This window comes from Hemiscyllium ocellatum, chromosome 11, assembly GCF_020745735.1.
Source record: "Hemiscyllium ocellatum isolate sHemOce1 chromosome 11, sHemOce1.pat.X.cur, whole genome shotgun sequence".
Taxonomy (NCBI): domain Eukaryota; kingdom Metazoa; phylum Chordata; class Chondrichthyes; order Orectolobiformes; family Hemiscylliidae; genus Hemiscyllium; species Hemiscyllium ocellatum.
Window position 1 is genome coordinate 79,550,428 of NC_083411.1, and position 24,588 is coordinate 79,575,015.

A 24,588-nucleotide genomic window follows, 5' to 3' on the forward strand; every position below is an offset into this window, starting at 1 on the left:
CAGCACCACCCATTCATCTGCAGTCTCACCGGATCTCCTCTCCCCTCCCGTATTTTGGGACTTAGACGCTTACCTGATCTCTCCTGGAACTCCTGGTACGTAGACTCCTCAAACTGCCTGTGGTTGTCCATTGCAGCTTCTGGTGTTACTAGGAGCAGACAGCTGTCAGCTAATCCTACTAACTTGCAACTCATTGTGATGGTCCCTTTGCCATAATGATGGGAGGAGTTTGCATCAAGTAATGCTTATAGGAGCATTTGACACCAATTCTTTGGTTGTGTGGAAGGAAAAATTGGCCATCCTAAAAGCCCAGGTTGTAGAATTGAATAGTCATGGTTTTATTGAATGATGGAGCGAGCTTAATAGGCCCAATGATCTGCTCCTGCTCTCACCTCTTGTTATCTAGGGTGTTGGAAAGATGTTTGTTATTGAAACAGGTTTAGGCCATTTATATTATTTACTGGCACTCCAGGTTTGGATTTCACAACAGGTTTGCAGCACCAGCATTGTGGTATCAGGTGCCAAACAGTGAATAGTCACTGTAAAGGGTTTCACCTGCCCATCATGTGCTACATATTGTTTCAACAAATGCATTTCTACATGTCTGGCAGACCTGCCATAATCATCTGATGTCTACCTTTGCTTTTCATCTGTTTTCACATTTTTTGTGGCAGCTGTTAAATCTTATTAGGTCGAAAATGGTGTCAGATTTGTAGGGCTGAGATTGAATAAAATTTCTGTCTAAGAGTCAGCCATTATGACAAAAAGCAGGGAAGAAATACACCTGCAGTTTACAAATCTGACCTGCTGGTTGAGTTGGAATGGCTCTCAATTTTCTACCTCCTACTGCCATGAAAACGAAAGGAAATACAAAACAGAATTTGATTTTCTTTTCGAGTCTGAGGGAAAATATTCTGAAACAATGCACAATTATTTTAAAAGTAATGAACAGATAATATTTGCACCCCTGTTATCAGTGCTTGAGAAAGAGTGTACAAACAGCTGAAAAAAAAACAGACAAGAGAGATCTTGCAATCTTTGAAGCCATTCTTTGAATGCCATATTAATGTTGCTTATGAGTAGTTGGTGTTCAAAGTCAGGGCTGAAAGGGTGAGCTAGACTATTGATCAGAATGAGATAACATTGACAAACCTCGCTATGTCTTGTGAGCTTGGATAACTAAAAGATTATTTTATAAAAGATAGGATTGTCTTAGGTCTAAGAGATTCTGTTGTGAGTGCACATCTACTGAGAGTGGAGAAACAAGAAAGCTATCAAGCTCTAATTTTTTTAAATTATCCATTAAAATGTATCAATGGGAGAACAGATGACAGTTTGTGCTATGCTGAGAGACTCTCTGGGCTCAGTAGAGTCAGAGAGATGTACAGCATGGAAACAGACCCTTCGGCCCAACCTGTCCATGCCGACCAGATATCCCAACCCAATCTAGTCCCACCTGCCAGCACCAGGCCCATATCCCTCCAAACCCTTCCTATTCATATAGCCATCCAAATGCCTCTTAAATTTTGCGATTGTACCAGCCTCTGCCACTTCCTCTGGCAGCTCATTCCATATTTGTACCACCCTCTGTGTGAAAAAGTTGCCCCTTAGGTCTCTTTTATATCTTTCCCCTCTCACCCTAAACCTATGCCCTCTAGTTCAGGACTCCCCGACCCCAGGGAAAAGACTTTGTCTATTGACCCTATCCATGCCCTTTATATAAGAACACTTAATTGACAAAGGGAGGAAACTTTTGCACAAGCTCCAGCAGAAAGATTAAGACCAGAGGACAGGCTATAAGTATTCAGCAGGCAACAGACAAAGAAAAAGTTTGTCCAGGTAGAGGAAATTAATGCTCTAACACCAAGAAGCTGAACGACTTTGCATGAAAGTGTTTAGTTAAACACAAAGTAAGCCTAAATAAGTGGTTACTGGATGAATTATTATTATGCACCATACAATATGTTGACAATGTAAGGTCTAAAGGTGATAAATCCTTTCATATATTTGGAATGATGACTGCAAGAGAGCAGAAAGGCACATGTGCTTGTTGCAGTGCCAAGAGCTTTGCAAAACTGTAAACTAGCTCAAGGTGATGACACAAGCATGAAGCCCTGAAAAGTCAGATTGAGGTTTTGTGATGGAACAATATCCTTTCAAAGAGGACAAATTACTCCGAGAGCCCAATACGATGAAAAGAATGAATATCTGAAATTCTAGACAGTAAACATTAAGCAAAATCTCACCAGAAGCAAGTCTAAAGCTTGCACTGTTGTTCCTACACATGGAAGAAGTGGCCTGCAACATTTTGTAGGCAACAAAATTATTGACTGCTGAATAGGTCGTAGAAGATTACAAAGTTGTTCTTATGTCTCTTGAATGTCTTCCAGGAATTTAGAATTGGTGACAGTATGAGACAAATCTGCTGAGGAGAGATGCAGCTACGCTCAAGTGTAACCTGAAAAATAAGATAGAGGAGCCAATGACCCTACATACCAGAAGGTGCTAGAAATGGAAAGACGGGTGGGAAAAAAAAGCCAATAAATTATTTTTTGAGCAGTTGACAATTGATGCTAAACACGTGACAAGAGAAGAAACAGTCATCACAGAAATACAGAAAAAAAACCATTAAAAGGAAGTTAAAAAGAAAAAAGAGGTGGCTATAATCAAGTGTATAGTTAATGTACTGTTTATAAGAAGGGCCTTTTTTGGATGGGCAGACATACAGCAAACGACAGATATGAAACTGATGCAATGATTTGTATGATTCATGAACTCTGTAGAAAATGTGCCCTGCTAAAGATATGCAGCAGTATTGGGGCAGGAAAAGAAATAGCTTTCACTCAAATAAAACAAAATAATAACAGCTCAACATACTCTGCAAATCATGAGCCCAGCAGAAACATGGAATTTGAAAGACAAACATCTTGATCTAATTGAACTCTCATCACAGGAATGGCACTACTCAAGGAAGGAACACTACCCAAGGAATGAGCAGGTGTCAGACAAGCTGTCAGCCACACCTCTCTCATATGTCATTAAAAGATCTGAGCCTGTCAGAAATAATGGATAAAATGCATTGCAGAAATTGATGAAAGTGGAATATGCCAGACATAACACAATTTTTTTCATTAATAATTTTTCCTTGTTATCAAAGGATATAACAGCAAATAAATTTTTAGGGAAAGGGAGCTGATTGGAGAAATGCATTTGTTCCATAGTCATGATGTGGAGGTGCTGGTGTTGGACTGGGGTGCATAAAGTTAACATGCACACAACAGCAGGTTATAGTCCAACAGATTTATTTGGAAGCACTATAACCTGGTGTTGTGTGATTTTAAGCTTTGTCCATAGTGTACAGGCTGGCTTGCAGTTGTCATATGAGGTCTATCTCCACTGTAAGCACTTTCACATTTATCTGTGACAGCTATTGAGACATACTGCATGAAATATATTCTTTCACAGAATAAAGTTGAGCCAGGCAAAGAGCAGGAGGGTAACAAGGAAGAAAACATGAACAGAAGCATAAAACTGGTGAAAAAAGAGCATAGGTACCTTATTTTCTTGCTTGTCAATTTAAAATTAATCTCTCACTTGATCTGTTTAGGAAGTGACTAGCAGGAGATTTGCCCAAGGACTCCTGTGCTCATATTAGGTGGGGAGGCAATTCAAGTGGAGAATTCATGGCCTCGTTTTGTTGATAGGTACCCTTTGGATTTGCTTATATTAGAAATTAATGTGCCTGAGAATTGCATGCATACATTGGAACTGTCAAAATGTACAAGAACTATTAATCAGTAAAAGAACGGCCATATTGTAAAGGAATTTCAACTGCTCAAAGAGGACAGCTTGACTTGTTTCATTCACAAGTGTTCATTATCAATGTGGAATACCTTCAATTTTAGTTTGAATAAAAGCCACAAGTAGTTTTGGAATTTTACTGTGGGAATGTGAAGTTTAATACATTTTGTGCCTAAAGTAAATGTTTAATTTTGCAAGTTATTGAGGTGAAGGAACTTAAATCTAGTTAATGTATTTTATGAATGTAAGGACTTTATTCAAGAAAGTGAAATCTACATACATGGTGGAATTTGATTCAATGAAACTTACATATTCTCACATCTGCCCCTGGTTGACATGAGGTGAATTGCTATGATAGATGAACAAACAAAGTGGGTGAATGTTGGGGATGGGCTGCCTAAAGTTGGAACTAAAAGCACACCAGGGCTACAGAAGATAGAAGGTTCGCAGCACAGGTTATTGTAAGAATTATAAAGGCCAAGGTAGTGAGTATTGGTGTACATGATAGTATGGGCACCAAAGGGGCTGGTTTGGTGCATACAGGGGTATAGATTTGCATCAGGGCAAGGAGTGGATAGAGTGGCATAGAGGTTTAAGGGTCCATTGAAAGAGTGGATAGGGAATATGAGATGCCGTAGGAGATAGGCAGAAGGATATAGTGTGGCATGGAATATATGAGGTTTGCCCTAGGAAGATAAGACATGGGAAGTGTGTGGGTTGATGGCTGGAGGGGTAATTTTTGTTTCATTAGATTTTCTTTCAATGTTTTATGCAGTGCCAGTACATGGGGACAGTGCCAGTACATGGAAGCAGGACTTGCACTCTTAGACAACACCATCCGCTCTTGTTCTGGGGTCACTTGGCCTGCATCACAGGCTATGGGCGGCACAGTGGCACAGTGGTTAGCACTGCTGCCTCACAGCACCAGAGACCCGGGTTCAATTCCCGCTTTAGGCGACTGACTGTGTGGAGTTTGCACATTCTCCCCGTGTCTGCGTGGGTTTCCTCCAGGTGCTCCGGTTTCCTCCCACAGTCCAAAAATGTGCAGGTTAGGTGAATTGGCCATGCTAAATTGACCCTAGTGTTAGGTGCATGGGTAAATGTAGGGGAATGGGTCTGGGTGGGTGCGCGTCAGTGTGAACTTGTTGGGCCAAAGGGCCTGTTTCCACACTGTAAGTAATCTAATCTAAAACAAAATTTCACGGAATCTTGGACCCAAGAATGAAAATCTAACCTGCAAGGACAGCATGACATTGGTAAGATTTCTGAAACTATGAGAAGTTCCTCCCTGTATTCCTGAGCCAGGAACAAAAGCCCTATTGTCAGAATAAAAATTAAAATTGCCATTGTCCAGTTCTCTCAAATGAGAGAGAGAATAAATTGGTGGTGGTTTAACCTGAGGGTCACCATGCCTTAGATGAGGGGCACTGTCAAGAAAATGTGACCATCATGTGAATCATAGTCAGTGTGTGAATTAAACCCATGCATTACAAATCAGCTATCCATACAACTGAGCTAACTGACTCCCAATGTCAGAACATGTCCTGTTTGAAGGAATTGTCCTTTGTCTGGGAACTTTAACATTTTTGTTCCTGTAAACAGGGCAGAAGCTTTGTTCCTTTTGTTTATGAATCTATTTTAAACTTCAAACAAATATTTTATTGAAATGATTAGTTATTTTAATTTCACTGTTTTGGAAAATAACCATTTTAATTATATATTTGTATATGTGTGTGTTTACAGGATCAACCTCAATGATTTGATTTTTTTAAAAATAAAAATGCACTATTTACATATTAAATAAATTGTTGGAGATAGCACCACAATATTATCAGTAAACTTGTCAAGTCTGTATGTACATTTCCTTTACAGAAGGCTATGTCTATTTAAGCGAAAGCAACTGAGATTCTCCTTGTTTAGGGTAAGCACTCTTTGTTCATGCTTGGACCCATGTCACTTCATTTCACCATCTGAAACTATGCTGCATTGCAGATCACAGCTCTCTGATGGTGAGTGGGAGCTTTCTGAGGTTCGAACAAAGACTTTTATTATTGTGTGCACAACTTTAAAACCTCATCTCACATCAGCAAAGTATTTACATGAGTGGGAAAGCTTTCATTTCTGAAGTCGTTTGTCGTGTTGAAATTGTAATTTTGCATTTGTTTAATTCTCATGTAAAACAAGCAGAAAATATGAAATAGTCTTTATCAGATCATGTGAAATATCTAAATGCTGAAGAGCAAAATTCAATAATGACACTTGCCAAATACTAAAGAACCTTAAGCTTAAATACGAGGACAAGACTATTATTCTGTGCTGCTCGAAGTGAAGGTTTGGCCCATTCCACCAGATCTCACTTAATCCAATTAGAGGTCAACAGGATGACTTGAAAAATGCCAGAATAGATATACACTGCGCGTTGTGCAAATTTGCATCTCCACCATAATAAGGCTTGGCAACTTAGAGAAGATAGAAATAGGAGGGCTGTAGGGTGGGTCTGAATAGGCTGGGGTTTTTGTTCCCTGAAGCATCAGTCATCTTCTAGAGACTTATAAAATCGTGAGGGGCATGGATCGGGTTAATAGACAAGGTCTTTTCCCAGGAGAGGGGAGTCCAAAACTAGAGGGGAAAGATTTAAAGTGACCTGAGGGGCAATCTTGTCATGTAGAGGATGATGCGTGTAGGGAACAAGCTGCCAGAGGAGATGATGGAGGTGAGTATACTTACAACATTTAAAAGACATTTGGATGGAAACATGCATAGGAAGAGTTTAGCTGGCAAATGGGACTAGATCAGTTAACGATATCTGATCAGCACAGACAAGTTGCACCAAACGGTTTCTTTCCGTGTTGTATCATTCTATGACTCTATATTAATTGTGTTGGGATTTACAGAAGAGGGAATGATGGTACGGCTAAGGTGGACTTACAGACCTCAAAATGTCTAAAACCTGATCCTATTAGGGTTTACAATCTTTGAAAGCTCCCAAAATTGAGAAGGTGCCTGTCTTTCAGAATTTTTGATCAGTATTTAATGGATGTAATGGAAGTTTCACCCATCAGCAGGATAGCCAACATCTGAGTGAGGAGCAGCACCCACAGGGGGAGCTTTGTGAAGCTTCTGAGTATAAGGTTTAAGAACTACTTTCTTTAAAAATATCTTGTGATCACCATGGTGATGCATACCGGCCAACCATTGATCTGTGGAAGGACAAAATAGTTGAACGTGATTGTCCATTTGTGTGACCATCATGCATCCATTCCAGCATAAACCAGTGGATTCAAATTCAGAGAGGCAATCTGGATTGACTGCCCTTTTTCCAGTCTCAGGCATTACATAATAGAGCTGTGTTCAGTAACTTAGCATGGGCTAAGGTTCTGCAGCAGTCTATTTAATTTATGCTGTTAGAGTTTGCTTCACCATTTAAAGTTTGGTTACAATCTGATCATTATGAGTTTTAGAATGCAACATATCCTGTATTTGTACAGTACAGGATTATACATTGTCCCAAAAACAGTGGGAAAATGCTGCTACATACTTATAATTTAGTTTCACTGTGACGCTAACAGAAGCTCCCTTTTATGCTTACTCACTTCAGCACTAACTTCAAACTTGGAGGTTGACAGTTCCGAGAAACAAGGGCACGAAGTAAACTAAAATCTAAGTCACATTCCACTGGCATCTATTATATCGAAATAATGAGGAATATAATTCACTCAGTGGGATGACAATGGAAAATTAATTTAAAATCAACTGAGACTTATGTAAAAACTATGCTGGACCATGAACACAAATTATTTGCAAATTATCAACAAGCGATTAAAACCCTTTGGGTATAACTTTCTAAAATACAACTGAAGCACTCTAAATATAATTTTAATAAGCATTAATTCATCAAACTTAGAAAATTAATTCATTATTAATTTTCCTAGCTTATGATCACAGTGAGAGGAAATCAACAGACTTATTTTCTCATGTGAACAACATATTGCATCATTGCATTAGATATTTTCATTAGGGTACATCTTTATTTCAAAGGTTATGATGCCTTGGAATTTACTGTAACTTGATGGCTAGCTGTGAACTGGGATCATCCTTTTGTGGAATATTGGAAGTTACTGAATGCAAAAGTTTTTTTTTGTAGTAAGTCTTACATTCTTGGTATAATTTGTGCAAAGCCACATTTAACACTGCCTACTGATTGCAGGTGCAATATATTAGTTCCCCATTTTAAACTGGCGATGGTTTGGATGCAAGATTACTTTATTCAGTACTTAATCATGTTTCGTCCCAATATGTTTTAAAAATATGTTGTTGGATTATATCTCACTGTCAGTATACATGTAAGATTAGATTAGATTAGATTACTTACAGTGTGGAAACAGGCCCTTCGGCCCAACAAGTCCATACCGACCCGCCGAAGCGAACCCCACCCATACCCCTACATATACTCCTTACCTAACACTACGGGCAATTTAGCATGGCCAATTCACCTGACCCGCACATCTTTGGACTGTGGGAGGAAACCGGAGCACCCGGAGGAAACCCACGCAGACACGGGGAGAACGTGCAAACTCCACACAGTCAGTCGCCTGAGGCAGGAATTGAACCCAGGTCCCTGGCGCTGTGAGGCAGCAGTGCTAACCACTGTGCCACCGTGCCGCCCTTCGAGACAAGCTCATGATATAATTATCGCATGTGGCAAGAGGGTACCAAGATCTCATACTCCATCTTACCTTGGATCAGTTGAAGAATGAAACTCTCTAAGGAGCATGCTCCTCTATTGTAAGTTAATTGCTTACCATTAGACCAGACATTTCTGTGCCTGAGGAATGGAATATTTATATATAATAAATAGTTGTAGTAAATATGCTGGATTCTTCAAAGCCACAGTATCCAGTTGCTTTTTTTTGTACATAGGAGATAATATGCATTCTTGTGAGGCAAAACATCCTATTAGAGGCACATCGTTTCAGCTTTATAATGTAAAATCAGAGGTACCTTAATTATTTGTGGGAGGATTTGCTTTTCAATGCCATATTCATCAGTTACAATGGCTTCTTGTCAATTACTGCTTTGAAAAACAGCCTTTAAATCTTCAATTCTGATGCAAGTCTTTTTTTGCAAGAATGCAGAATATGTTAAAATTTATCATCCTTTTGTCTTTAGGCAAATGAATTATTCATCACCAACATCCCATCCAATAAACTGATAACTGAAGAGGTTCCATCAAAAAGCCAGATTTGCACTGAAACATCTCACTGTTTCATTAATTTAACTGTTCATGTAATAGTGCAGTTGCAGTACAAGACAACTGATCAGGAGCTTATTTTTCCTTTATTTGCAAGCAAAACGAATATTTTGCATTAGTATTTACTGTGGAAAAGGATATGGAAGATATAGACTGTAGGGAAATAGACGGTGACATCTTGCAAAATGTCCAGATTACAGATGAGGAAGTGCTGGATGTCTTGAAACAGTTAAAGGTGGGTAAATCCCCAGGACCTGATCAGGGGTACTGTAGAACTCTGTGGAAAGCTAGAGAAGTGATTGCTGGGCCTCTTGCTGAGATATTTGTATCATCGATAGTCAAAGGTGAGGAGCTGGAAGGCTGGAGGTTGGCAAATGTGGTGCCACTATTTAGTAAAGACAAGCCAGGGAACTATAGACCGGTGAGCCTGACCTCAGTGATGGGCAAGTTGTTGGGGAGAATCCTGAGGGACTGGATGTACATGTATTTGGAAAGGCAAGGACTGATTAGGGATAGTCAACATGGCTTTGTGCATGGGAAATCGTGTCTCACAAACTTGATTGAGTTTTTTGAAGAAGTAACAAAGAAGATTGATGAGGGCAGAGCAGTAAATGTGATCTATATGAGCTTCAGTAAGACATTCGACAAGCTTCCCCATGGGAGACTGTTTAGCAAGGTTAGATCTCATGGAATACAGGGGTAACTAGCCATTTGGATACAGAACTGGCTCAAAGGTAGAAGACAGAGGGTGGTGGTAGAGGGTTGTTTTTCAGACTGGAGGCCTGTGACCAGTGGAGTGCCACAAGGAACGGTGCTGGGTCCTCTACTTTTTGTCATTTACATAAATGGATGTGATCATAAGAGGTACAGTTAGTAAGTTTGCAGATGACACCAAAATTGGAGGTGTAGTGGAAAGCGAAGAGGGTTGACGCAGATTACAACAGGATCTTGGCCAGATGGGCCAATGGGCTGAGAAATGGCAGATGGAGTTTAATTCAGATAAATGCGACGTGTTGCATTTTGGGAAAGCAAATCTTAGCAGGACTTATATACTTAATGGTAAGGTCCTAGGGAGTGTTGCTAAACAAAGAGACCTTGGGGTGCAGGTTCATAGTTCCCTGAAAGTGGAGTCGCAGATAGATAGGATAGAGAAGAAGGCATTTGGTATGCTTTCCTTTATTGGTCGGAGTATTGAGTACAGGAGTTGGGAGGTCATGTAACGACTGTATAGGACATTGGTTAGGCCATTGTTGGAATATTGCGTGCAATTCTGGTCTCCTTCCTATCAGAAAGATGTTGTGAAACTTGAAAGGGTTCAGAAAAGATTTACAAGTACATTGCCAGGGTTGGAGGATTTGAGCTATCGGGAGAGGCTGAACATGCTGTGGCTGTTTTCCTTGCAGCGTCAGAGGATGAGGGGTGACCTTATAGAGGTTTACAAAATTATGAGGGGCATGGATAGGATAAATAGACAAAGTCATTTCCCTGGGGTCGGGGAGTCCAGAACTAGAGGGCATAGGTTTAGGGTGAGAGGGGAAAGATATAAAAGAGACCTAAGGGGCAATGTTTTCATGCAGAGGGTGGTACGTGTATGGAATGAGCTGCCAGAGGATGTGGTGGAGGCTGGTACAATTGCAACATTTAAGAGGCATTTGGATGGGTATACGAATAGGAAGGGTTTGGAAGGATATGGACTGGGTCCTGGCAGGTGGGACTAGATTGGGTTGGGATATCTGGTTGGCATGGACGGGTTGGACTGAAGTGTCTGTTTCCATGCTGTATATCTCTGTGACTCTATGAACAGCTTCTTGTTGAATACTATTTCTTTCTTGATATACAGATAGAACTGAGAATCTCTCTGACCTGCCTTAGGAGAGATAGAGCTCAGAACTGGCAGCTTAACAACATTTTATCAGAGATTTCTCCATGTTGTAAAAGTTGGAGATTTGTAATTGATTTTTCAGCTGTGAGTACATTCTATTTTGTGACTAAAGAATGCTTTATAGCATAGTGGTGTTAACAGGCCAAATACTACAAAATTTTCTCTTTCTAGTATTCCTTTTCAAGAAAATACGATTTGAGGGGTTGATTCACTGTCCCTCAACACAGCAAAGTAGAAATTCAAATACATATATGTTGCATCAGACAGATCATGTCTATAGCTAGCTGAAAGATTTTAGCTCTTAAATTTGTATAGGTTTGTTATCAATAAAGCACCTCTGGCAAGTGTTCTGCATGGAGATTAACATGCATTCTGTTAAATAGAAACTTAGACTTCCTTCTGAATCACAAGGAACAGCCAGCTGTGCACAATACACATTTTGTAGGATGCAGTCATCTATCCCAGGGGCATCTGAGTAAACAATCAATGTAAAAATATTGGGGTGCGTAGGTTTCTATCAGGGAGTAATGACTGAGTTCTAAGTAAAACTTAGATGTAAAAGGAAAGGTCACATCCAGTAACTTTTCTTTATGTTATAACTTAATGTTAGATTCACAGTACACTAAAGAATTATTTTTCCCCTAACTAAATCTAAAATGTACACCACCTGCAGTCAGTGTCAAAGACAAACTGGGAAACAAACAAAGATTAAGTCATCTGTCAGTGATGAACTCTTCCCAGTTCTCTACATATTTATAGGTATATGAACACTTCTTCTTCCTATCATTGGGGAAGACCAATGAAGTATAAATATCACCTTTCTAAAGAAAAATCTTGCTGGGGTCAAATCATTAAAAAAGCACAGATCTTTATCAATCCTTGCCTGATGTTTTAGTGTCAGCCTGGAAAGGATTCATAATCCTGAAAGGATTGTTACTGGGAATTCTTAACTCACTGTTTAGTGGGGTGTAAGATGTGTTAGTGAGTAAATAATGTCTATGATCCTTTCAGATGTGGTACGCAGACTGTTCAGAATCAGCTGCTTACTGTCCTACTGTAAGGTTTTGCATTGGAACTTCTTGTTGGATTTTTAACCATTAGAATCATTAGGGGAGTTGTATTCCTTTCATTTGGGTTAGATCTGAGAAAAGAAGTGTAGTAGAAAAACAGAAGAAGCATTGGTGAAGAAAGAATGCAGTCACTTACATGTGTATTTCTTAGGTTTTCTCTTTTGTATAAAAACCCATTTCCTAGCCCAATGCATTGGTTTATTTAAAGACAAAGCAGACAACAATGTTATGGGGAAATGGATAAATGCTTATGCTGATAAAGTTAAATGAAAAAGAGTATGAAGATGCTTACGTGTGACATAAGTACCCGTGTCACCCGATTAGATAAATGAGTCATAGAGTCAGAGAGATGTACAGCATGGAAACAGACCCTGTGGTCCAACCCGTCCATGCCGACCAGATATCCCAACCCAATTTAGTCCCACCTGCCAACACCCAGCCCATATCCCTCCAAACCCGTTCCTATTCATATACCCATCCAAATGCCTCTTAAATGTTGCAATTGTACCAGGCTCCACCACATCCTCTGGCAGCTCATTCCATACACATACCACCACCTGTGTGAAAAATTTGCCCCATGGGTCTCTTTTATATCTTTCCCCTCTCAACGTAAACCTATGCCCTCTAGTTCTGGACTCCCCGACCCCAGGAAAAAGACTTTGCCTATTTATCCTATCCCAGTTTCTCGGAGGATTACGTGACGGCTGTTTGTCCGGTTCGAAGTCCAGGGTGAGTTCCAGTTCTTAGTTTTTCTTATTTTGTTTTAAAAACTAAAAATTTAAGTTGTAAGTTCCAGTACTTAACTTTTTTTAACTTTTTTAAACTAAAAATTTAAAAAGTTTTTTTTTAAAAAAAACGCCGGGTAGACCCGGAGGCTTGTGTTGCTAGGTTACCTGGGTAGGGTTTTTTCTCCATTTAAACGTGCAGGCGAGTAACCCGAGTCCCTTCGGCAGAAGAGCCTCCCACCTGCCCTCCTCCTCTAACCTAAATAATAAGACCCGTTGCGGCAAGCAGGTAAGTGCTGCGTTTTGCTTGTTTTGGTTTCTTTACATTTAGTTTTTTTTAAAGAAAGCTAGCTTTTTAGAGGGATGGCAGTGCAGGCAGTGCAATGTTCCTCTTGCAACATGTATGAGGTGAGGGAAGCCATTAGCGTCCCTGCTGAGTACACTTGCAAGAAGTGCACCCATCTCCAGCTCCTCCAAGCCCGTGTTAGGGAACTGGAGCTGGATTTGGATGAACTGCGGATCATTCGGGAGGCAGAGAGGGTCATAGATCAGAGCTTTAGGGAAGTAGTTACTCAGAAAGTTCAAGATAGATGGGTGACAGTGAGGGGGAGTGGGAGGAGGAAGCCAGTGCAGGGACCCCCTGCGGTCATTCCCCTCAAGAACAAGTATACCGTTTTGGATACTTGTGGGGGGGATGACTTACCAGGGGCAAGCAACGAGGTTCAGGCCTCTGGCACGGAGCCTGGCCCCGTTGCTCAGAAGGGAAGGGTGGAGAAAGGTAGAGCGATAGTTCTTGGGGACTCGATAGTGAGGGGTACAGACAGACGGTTTTGTGGGGGCGACAGTGACTCACATTTGGTATGTTGCCTCCCAGGTGCAAGGGTACGTGATGTCGCTGATCGTGTTTTACGGGTCCTTAAGGGGGAGGGGGAGCAGCCCCAGATCGTGGTCCACGTTGGCACCAACGATATAGGTAGGAAGAGGGGTGAGTATGTCAGACAGGCTTTCAGGGAGCTAGGTTAGAAGCTCAGAGTAAGAACAAATAGAGTTGTAGTCTTTGGTTTGTTACCCGTGCCACGTGATAGAGAGTCGAGGAATAGGGAGAGAGAGCAGTTGAATGCTTGGCTACAGGGATGGTGCAGGAGGGAGGGATTCCGTTTTCTGGACAACTGGGGTTCTTTCTGGGAAGGTGGGACCTCTATAAAAAGGATGGTCTACACCTGAACCTGAGGGGCACCAGTATCCTTGGGGGGAGGTTTGCTAGTGCTCTTTGGGAGGGTTTAAACTAACTCCGCGGGGGCATGGGAACCTGGACTGTAGCTTTAGGGTACAGGACCTTGAGTGTAGGGAGGTTATGAATAATGCAGCGATCTCGAAGGAGGGTGCCTGTAAACAGAAGGGTGGATTGAAGTGTGTATACTTCAATGCCAGAAGTATAAGGAATAAGGTAGGTGAACTTGCAGCGTGGGTTGGTACCTGGGACTTCGATGTTGTGGCTATTACAGAGACGTGGGTAGAACAGGGACAAGAATGGCTGTTGCAGGTTCCAGGGTTTAAATGTTTTAGTAGGATCAGACATGGGGGTAAAAAAGGGGGAGGTGTGGCATTACTTGTCAAAGATAGTATTACAGCAGTGGAATGGACGATGGAAGAGGACTTGCCATCTGAGGTAGTTTGGGCTGAGGTTAGAAATAGGAAAGGTGAGGTCACCCTGTTAGGTGTTTTCTACAGGCCTCCTAATAGTCCTAGAGAAGTAGAGGATAATATTGTGAGGATGATTCAGGAAAAGAGTGAAGGTAGCAGGGTGGTTGTTATGGGGGACTTTAACTTCCCAGATATTGACTGGGAGAGCTATAGCTCGAGTTCATTAGATGGGTCGGTGTTTGTCCAATGTGTGCAGGAGGGTTTCCTGACACAATATGTAGACAGGCCAACAAGAGGTGAGGCTATACTGGATTTGGTTCTAGGTAATGAACCAGGCCAGGTGTTAGACTTGGAGGTAGGTGAGCACTTCGGGGACAGTGACCACAACTCGGTGACTTTTACTTTAGTGATGGAGAGGGATAAGTGTGCGCCGCAGGGCAAGAGTTATAGCTGGGGGCAGGGAAATTATGATGCAGTGAGGCATGACTTAGGATGTGTGGATTGGAAAAACAGGCTTCAAGAGAAGAACATTAATGAGATGTGGGGATTGTTCAAGGAGCAGCTACTACGTGTCCTCGATAAGTATGTACCAGTCAGGCATGGTGTAAAGGGCCTTGTGAGGCAGCCGTGGTTTAGTAAGGAATTGGAATCCCTTGTGAAAGGGAAGAAGGCGGCATATGTAAAGATGAGGCGTGAAGGTTCAGTTGGGGCGATAGAGAGTTATAAGGTAGCCAGGAAGAATCTAAAGAGAGAGCTAAGAGAAGTGAGAAGGGGACATGAAAAGTCTTTAGCTGGTAGGATTAGGGAAAACCCAAAGGCTTTCTATAGGTATGTCAGGAATAAAAGGATGACTAGGGTAGGTATCGGTCCAGTCAAGGATAGTAGTGGGAAGTTGTGTGTGGAGGCGGAGGAGATTGGAGAGACACTAAATCAATACTTTTCATCAGTATTCACTCAGGAACAGGACACTGTTGCTGACGTGAATATGGAGTCACAAATGATTAGAATGGATGGCCTGGAAATATGCAGGGAAGAGGTTCTGGGAATATTGGAGAGGATGAAAATAGATAAGTCTCCTGGGCCTGATGGCATTTACCCTAGGATCCTATGGGAAGCTAGGGAGGAGATAGCAGAGCCATTGGCCTGGATTTTTATGTCGTCATTGTCAACGGGAATAGTACCAGAGGACTGGAGGATAGCGAATGTGGTCCCCTTGTTCAAGAAAGGGAGTAGGGATAGCCCTAGTAACTATAGGCCAGTGAGTCTGACTTCAGTGGTGGGCAAAGTCTTAGAGAGAATGGTAAGGGATAAGATTTATGAACATCTGGATAGGAATAACGTGATCAAGGATAGCCAGCATGGTTTTGTGAAGGGCAGGTCGTGCCTCACAAACCTTATTGAGTTCTTTGAGAAGGTGACTAAGGAAGTGGACGAGGGTAAAGCAGTAGATGTTGTGTATATGGATTTTAGTAAGGCGTTCGATAAGGTTCCCCATGGTAGGCTAATGCTAAAACTACGGAGGTATGGCATTGAGGATACATTAGAGGTTTGGATTAGGAATTGGCTGGCTGGAAGGAGACAGAGGGTAGTAGTTGATGGACTAAGTTCATCTTGGAGTGCAGTTACTAGCGGTGTACCACAAGGATCTGTTTTGGGACCATTGCTTTTTGTTATCTTTATAAATGATCTAGAGGAAGGGCTTGAAAGCTGGGTAAGCAAGTTTGCGGATGACACAAAGGTCGGTGGAGTTGTGGATAGTGAGGAAGGAAGTGGTAGGTTACAGCGGGATATAGATAAGTTGCAGAGCTGGGCAGAAAGGTGGCAAATGGAATTCAATGTAGCTAAGTGTGAAGTCATTCACTTTGGTAGGAGTAACAAGATGATGGATTACTGGGCTAATGGTAGGCTACTTGGTAGTGTGGATGAGCAGAGGGATCTTGGTGTCCATGTACACAGATCTCTGAAAGTTGCCACCCAGGTAAATAGTGCTGTGAGGAAGGCATATGGTGTACTGGGCTTTATTGGTAGAGGAATTGAGTTCCGGAGTCCTGAGGTCATGTTGCAGTTGTATAAGACTCTGGTGCGGCCTCATCTGGAGTATTGTGTGCAGTTTTGGTCGCCATACTATAGGAAGGATGTGGAGGCATTGGAACGAGTGCAGAGGAGGTTTACCAGGATGTTGCCTGGAATGGTAGGAAATTCTTATGAGGAAAGGCTGAGGCACTTGCGGCTGTTCTCATTGGAGAAGAGAAGGTTTAGGGGAGATTTGATAGAGGTGTATAAGATGATTAGGAGTTTAGATAGGGTCGACACTGAGAACCTTTTACCGCTAATGGAGTCAGGTGTTACTAGGGGACACAGCTTTAAATTAAGGGGTGGTAGGTATAGGACAGATGTTAGGGGTAGATTCTTTACACAGCGGGTTGTGAGTTCATGGAATGCCCTGCCAGTAGCAGTGGTGAACTCTCCTTCTTTATGGTCATTTAAGCGGGCATTGGATAGGCATTTGGAAGTTATTGGGCTAGTGTAGGTTAGGTAGGATTCGGTCGGCGCAACATCGAGGGCCAAAGGGCCTGTACTGCGCTGTATCTTTTTATGTTCTATGTTCTATGCCCCTCATAATTTTGTAAACCTCTATAAGGTCACCCCTCATCCTCTGACACTCCAGGGAAAACAGCCCCAGCCTGTTCAGCCTCTCCCTATAGCTCAAATCTTCCAACCCTGGCAACATCCTTGTAAATCTTTTTTGAACACTTTCAAGTTTCACAACATTTTTTCGATAGGAAGGAGACCAGAATTGCACACAATATTCCAACAGTGGCCTAACCAATGTCCTGTACAGCTGTTACATGACCTCCCAACTCCTGTACTCAATACTCTGACCTATAAAGGAAAGCATACCAAATGCCTTCTTCACCATCCTATATACCTACCACTCCACTTTCAAGGAGCTATGAACCTGCACTCCAAGGTCTCTTTGTTCAGCAACACTCCCTAGGACATTACCATTAAGTATATAAGTCCTGGTAGGATTTGCTTTCCCAAAATGCAACACGTCACATTTATCTGATTTAAACTCCATCTGCCACTTGTCAGCCCATTGGCTCATCTGGTCCAGATCCTGATGTGATCTGAGGTAGCCCTTTTCGCTGTCCATTGCACCTCCAATTTCGGTGTCATCTGCAAACTTATTAACTGTACCTCTTATGCTCGCGCCCAAATCATTTATGTAAATGACAAAAAGTAGAGGACCCAGCACCGATCCTTGTGGCACTCACATGCCTCCAGTCTGAAAAACAACCCTCCACCACCACCCTCTGTCTTCTACCTTTGAGCCAGTTCTGCATCCAAATGGCTAGTTCTCCCTTTATTCCATGAGATCTAACATTGCTAATCAGTCTCCCATGGGGAACCTTGTCGAACGCTTTACTGAAGTCCATATAGATCACATCATCTGCTCTGCCCTCATCAAACCTCTTTGTTGCTTCCTCAAAAAACTCAATCAAGTTTGTGAGACATGATTTCCCATGTACAAAGCCATGGTGATATATTGTCTCTGGACTCTCATTATCTCATTTCTGAAGGCTTCCCATTTTTCAGCCATCCCTTTACCTGTGGATATCTGCCCCCAATCAGCTTTCGAAAGTTCTTGCCTAAAACCATCAAAATCGGCCTTCCACCAATTTAGAACTTCAACCTTTACATCTGATCTATCCTTTTCCATCACTATTTTAAATGTAATAGAACTATGGTCGCTGGCCTCAAAGTGCTCCCCCATTGACACCTCAGTCACCTGCCCTGTCTTATTCGCCAAGAGTAGGTCAAGTTTTGCACCTTCTCTAGTAGGTACATCCACATACTGAATCAGAAAATGGTCTTGTACACACTTAACAAATTCCTCTCCATCTAAACCCTTAACAGTATGGCAATTTATTGAATGAACAAAAATATGTCCAGAAGGAACTGAGTTTCTAAATATTCAAGACAATCGTGAGGTGAGGGGTGACAGTGGTGGAGAGTAAACATAGTGGAGAAAGGTGCTACCATTATCCCTTTTCCCTTAATTGGGTTTAAGGACCTATTTGGTTTGCAATAGTCGAGGAACGGCTGCTAGTGAGTTTTAACTATAGAGGCCCTTGTGTTACCAAGGTTGTACCTATGACACAATAACAATTAGGTATAAGTTACATTAGTCGGTTGTGGTCTGAGTCTGTGTAATACACTACATATAGCTTGATGCAATGTATTTGCTTCATTAACAAATTTGAATATGAGTACAGTATTTTTGAAATGTTATTTTAATTAATGTCTTTAAATGTGTACTATTGTCCCCTCCTTCACCAGACTCCTCTGTTGGGGTAGCAGAGGGGGATGGAGGTGGAGTTTGTGGAAGATAGCTGAGCACATGTTGCCTGTTAGATACCGCAGTGTTTGTCAAAGCCCCCCATAGCCTAGGCCCTTCCTTGAGGTTACCCATCTATACTGCTTCAAGTCAAAGAAGGAGAGAGGTGTGTATGTTTGAAATGGCTGGCGTTTAAAGGAGTGAAGGGGAAACTTTATTTGAAGAGTGGCTTTGAAGCATGAGTGGGGTAGGAAATGAGTATGAATGTTGTTTCTCCAGAGAGGTGTCATGCAGAAGAATGCTGGGGAAGTCAGAGTGCGGTCTTAGCACCTGAAAGTGTTATGTTACTCATCATTCCCACCCTCCTGAGTTTCTGGATCCTCTTGGTGTACAAAATGCAAGTTCAAAGGTTCATACTTGTGATGCTGACTGCCTCAACATTTCTGTAGATGCTTGCATGTCTCCTCCTTCCTTGGGAAAGCCCACCTCACGGCAGTCACTCATATTCTGGACCTGGAGCTGCAGATAATTGTGAGAGACCCAAGTCTTATTTCCACTCTTAATACAGTAAAACCTCGATTATCCAAATGAGATAAGCAGGGGGTATTTTATTTGGAAAATTGGTCATTCCGATAATCGATCTGATCATAAACAAGTGGTAATTTGAGCGCCTGTTATCAGAACATTTCTCGGTTAGTCAGCAATGCTCACCATAATGCTGTTTAACCAATAACTGAATGTTGAGTTGCCTAATGCCATTTTTACAGGACCTTAAAATCTTGTTTAGATAATTCAAAATTTGGATAATTGATGTTCAGATAATCGAGGTTGTACTGTACTGCCACAGGCTCACAACTTCATGTCATGTTGAGCCACTGTAACCCAATCTGATCGCAGTGCAATTAGAAACCCTTCCTGCTTGGTCAGGGAACCTGGAGACAAGATGTAAATGCCACGGCTCACAAAGTTTCCAGAAAGAGTCTGCCAGGTTCATGAGCTGTAGCATTTCCCTTCAGTTCAATGGGAGAAAATTCCACCTAATGATGTGAGCAGTGACCGAATCATTGTGAAAGAACAAAATCTAGGGATTTTGTTTGTAGATCGGTTGTCTAAAATCAGAATAGGATATCAGTGAAAGATTATGTAAATCATAAAGTATCTTTGCAAATATACAAAAAGAAAGCTTGCAAAAAAATCAGACTGTTCTCCGTCCAAGATTGGAATGTCGGCCTAATGTTAAAGTTTTGTGTTTCTGATATGATGTGAGGATTCCTTTTTACAAGCAATTTAAGACTTTTGAGATCATTGCATTGCATTTAAAATCAAAATTCTGTAGAGTTTGCAAAGATAGCTATTTCATGAAGAGGTTTTTTTTCACAGTTGCTTCATCCTCTTTGAGATACATGGAGAGACTGAGAGAAACTTTAGTGGTATTTTCAATAGTGACATGGATTCACATAATTTACATTTAAATAGTCTGTGTCAAAGAAGAGGTTGTACATTTTTATTATTTGTTGAATAAAGTATGCCACTGCACATAACAATTGGTCCATAGCATGTGTTATAAGACTAGAAACAATAATTTTAATACGTTTTGTGAAACAGTCACTGTCCTAATAATTTGCATTTAAATTGGTGCACGCAGAAGTATTTTCACTGTACATATGCAGTCGCTAACCCTGTTATCAAAGCAGATTTTTTTATCACATTGATGACATGGTATTTTACTTGATGTGGTATTATATTCGTGTACTGCTAACATAAATGGAGATGGTGAATTAACATTAGCATTCACAAGAACACTGTTTCCCTGTGGAAGTGCACAGGTCCATAAGGAAGAATTAAATGCTAAATTGATGGTCAGGTCTGCACAATACAATCTTTCATTTTATGCTCCCGTTTGTCTCAATCAATATGCTAGTCAATTTGGAGAAAAATGTAATTATTCTAATACAATTGTATCATCACTTTTGAATTAGACATAAACCTGACCTATACATTGAGGATGAGACATATTGCTTTGGTAAAGCAATGTAATAAAAAGGAAAAATTAAGGTGGCATTCATGTTAAAATTAGTGAAGGCATGAAATCTGCAGGATTATGTTGCTCCAAGCCATTTCACACTGTAGTAGGTGGTTACTCACATTACATGATTTCTTGATTGCTTTCAGTAGTCAGTAAAATAAAACAAAAAGCACTGTGTATAATGCATCTCAGTTGCCTGAACAATTAAGGTGTGAAAAACATGTGTCTACATTACACCCAGTGAATTCTGCATATGTCAATGTAATGCAGAAATGTTGTTATTGATGAGAGACTGTGCACAGACTGCTGTATTCAGTCTGGCTCGAGGGAATGAGCAGGTGGTTGGACTAAGGGGTCTATAGAATCAGGAGGGTGGAGAGCCTGTGACACCATACAATTGCTTTCCTTTGGGAAGGCCAAGGAAATCCCTCAAGTAGTGAATTAGTGCCCAAGTAATGGTCACATCAATGCATGGGCTTTTTATCCTATGGAGAGGTCATTCATTAAAAGATTCCTCCAACCTTTCACACTAACCACCCTTTTCTTGGTGATCAGGTATAACTCCTTTAAAAAAATCCTTTAAAGTTAACACCCCTCCTACCCCCAAATAAGTCACGAGGGACCGACCTGACGAGTTGTGTCAAGCTCCTACAAATGATTGGGAACTCCAAACGTATGCTTTGAAAACCAAGTTAAGGGAAAGCAAATGAAATGGGCAATGCCAGCCATAAGACAGCAGAGCCAGCTCCACAATTGGATTATCAGGTGGAGAAAAAGTGTTGGCCTCTTCTAAGTTGATAAACAATACGTCAATATTTCAGTGTTTCTGAAGAAAGTTTTTCACCTTTTTCTGTTTTCAGTGTTGATAAGGAAGAGGTGGTGTTTACAAAATATTGGCAGGGAAGAAAATGTCTTAAGGGAGAGAGAGCCTGAATGTTAACAATAAGTTATTCAAAGGAAGGAACAACACGAGATGGCATCCCAAACAGAATGCCTCGCCATACAACAGTTCAGAGAAGGTGATGGTGAAACCTGATACCAAGCAGGAAACCTTCAAAAGGAAAATGAAATCACAAGATTTTACTCAGGCTTTAGGATGCAGGTTTGTTCCTATCAACTGAGTTTATCAAAGATGAAGGTCATGTTTTAAAGAGAGTGAATATCGAAGAGTAAGTCAGAACAGAAGGGTGGCACTAAATTGTTTGCCTGCTCAGCAGGTGAGAACGTGCCTTTGGCAAGGGATATTAGAGAAATTGAGTAGAATGTGGGATTGGAGGCAAGTTTAGATTATAAATTTGCTAATTTAGTTCAAGATTTCCAAGGTGAACGGTGGAGAACTGGCGAGCAGAAATGGGAAAATTGGATTCATAATTGTCATGGAGGTTTTTGGGCAATTTAGTGATATAGTTGGCAGTGTTCCCTTCTTTATTGAAAGTAATTGATTGTGACACCCTTAAAAGATCTAAATGACAAAGCACTTTTCCATTGCATGGTGTAAAATCAACTTTAAGTCTAACTGGCTCAAAAATTTCCAGTGTTTTGTACAAGTCAGTCAATTATTCACCATGAAGCCAATCTGCAGTTTTATATTAACCTGGTATCTGGAAAAGGCAGAATTAATCACAGAATCCTGTTACTTGGTAGCAGTAGGTCATATCTCATGAATCTGAGTTTAATTCCAAGAGTAGACCATTAAAGCAGTAAAAGAGTCTCCAATATCATGTAATTTATGTATATTTTTCAGGAGAATTTGAATGAAGTTCCAAACCTGAGGCTTTAAAGTCCATGAAGAAATGAAAATTAATCAACCACGACCTATAAGATTGAAATTTGGTTTGACAATAGGGGCCTGCTAATAAAAAGGACATAAATTCCCTGCAACTTCATTGCCTACTGGAAGTTTCTGCTCCAGATCTCCTGGTGCTTAAACTGCGCAATATTTATGCAAAGTTTCAACAGTGATGAAGCTTTTATCTGGGATGAGGTAACATTATAGTTTTCTTCTTTGAGTTGTCTGCATGAGCACCATGACCATGCGCAGCTTCAGAAACATAAAAAAAAGTCTGCTAAATTTGTCAACATGGATTGTGTTTATTATACTTTATTTCCTCTATCGTGTACAGAATCCAAAAGGAACTGCATGGTCAGAGCTGCAGACTTTACTTCTGAAAAGAAAGTGGGAGCACTAACCATAAAATTCATTTTTTTTCATAGGTTTGAACTGCTTTCAGTACGTAGGTAAAGATTTGGAGAATTCCTGAATGTTGTTCATATTTAGGTATGATCCTTTTCATAATTTTGGCTAGTCAAGAGAATATTGAAGAAAAGCAAGAACTGGGAAGAAGGAAGATGATCATCTTTGATTACATTCAGGGTTCTTGCCAGGTCTGAACAATTCCAGGAATTATTTATAGCAAATTGTTCTCTGACAGACGTTGTATGACAAGGTGCCTTTTCCCAACAATTCACAGAGCAATATTTATAAGCTTCCTGTATCCTGGATAGAACTATGCCAATTAGAATTTTATAGAAGATAAATCTGAGAATAAGCTTTTAATTTGCATGCCAAAAGGTGTAGTTTACTTATAAGGAAAGCCGGTTTGCATTTGATTGCATTAAAATCTTTGAATAGATAAGTTATGATAGCTTCCAAGATATGATGGTACTCTATGGGTGAAAAGGTTGCACTCCCACTTTGAGGGTCTGAAGAAGGTGAGTGCTCATAAAATGTGTGGCCTGCCCACTGTCACCAATGTTACATAGAGTGGATGTTGATGGAGGTGTTGAGTGCCCCTCCTGCTAATTGAGGGCTGCTTTAATGTCACATCCTGACCACTCCACTTTATTACCTGTGGCAGAGTGACACCCGCATTGGACTGGCAGCTTTAACTGGGCAAGCTGATGTCAAGTGTTCTTCAGTTAAAGTGTTTGGCTGAGTGAGATGTGAGTGGCCGGAGCAAATGTTCTCATGTAATCTAATACTATTTGTCTTACTGATTGTGCAAACAGACTCAGGGAATCATGCAGTGGAGATTGCTGGGACATATTGCTGTTTGTGTTGCTGGAACTACACTACCCATCTGTACATTACTTCAGATGTTGGAGAACTTTTCTCAGCAATGTGATTCTGAATTTTCACTTCTCTTTGGATCTTTCTCATTATTGCTCATGCTACAACAGAAAGAGGGAAATTGACTCTTAGATTTCACGTATGCTAAAACCAAGCATAACAGCCCATAGCTTTCTCAGTCCCTTTACTTATGTCTGATAATTAGAACCCTATTGGTCACGTTTCAACATTTTATTTCTGCTTTTATAAAGCATTGAAAATACTAGTTAAGCTAAAATAAATGCAACTTCTCTTCCCGAGATGCAGCAGTTGAAGATAACTGCACCTTCATCACTATAAAGAGTTTATTTACTTCAACAGTTCTTTTGAGGCCAGAGATCATCTTCCTATTCTGCAGCCAGCAATGTTGAACCTGGAGGTATATTCACTCAGTCCATTGCCACGGCCACATCAGTCCTTCAAGTGATCCATGAATTATGGATTTGTATAGCTCATGCGTTGACCCCCTTTCACGTTTAGAGAATTTCAATTTAAAAATAACCAGCAGCAGAGCTTTGTGTTGTAAACAAGACAAGGGGGTGGTTTATTGTCAAGTACAATTAAAATGAAAGTTGCAAGGTTATTGACTAAAAATACACGCACAAAGATTAAAGTCAGGTAAGGATAAAGTATTAAATAAAATGAAAATGATATCAATTTCTAAGATTATTGGTTACATGAAGGTCCTCTTTCTGAAGTGATTGTGTGGACAATGTGATATCAGGATTCAGCAACTGC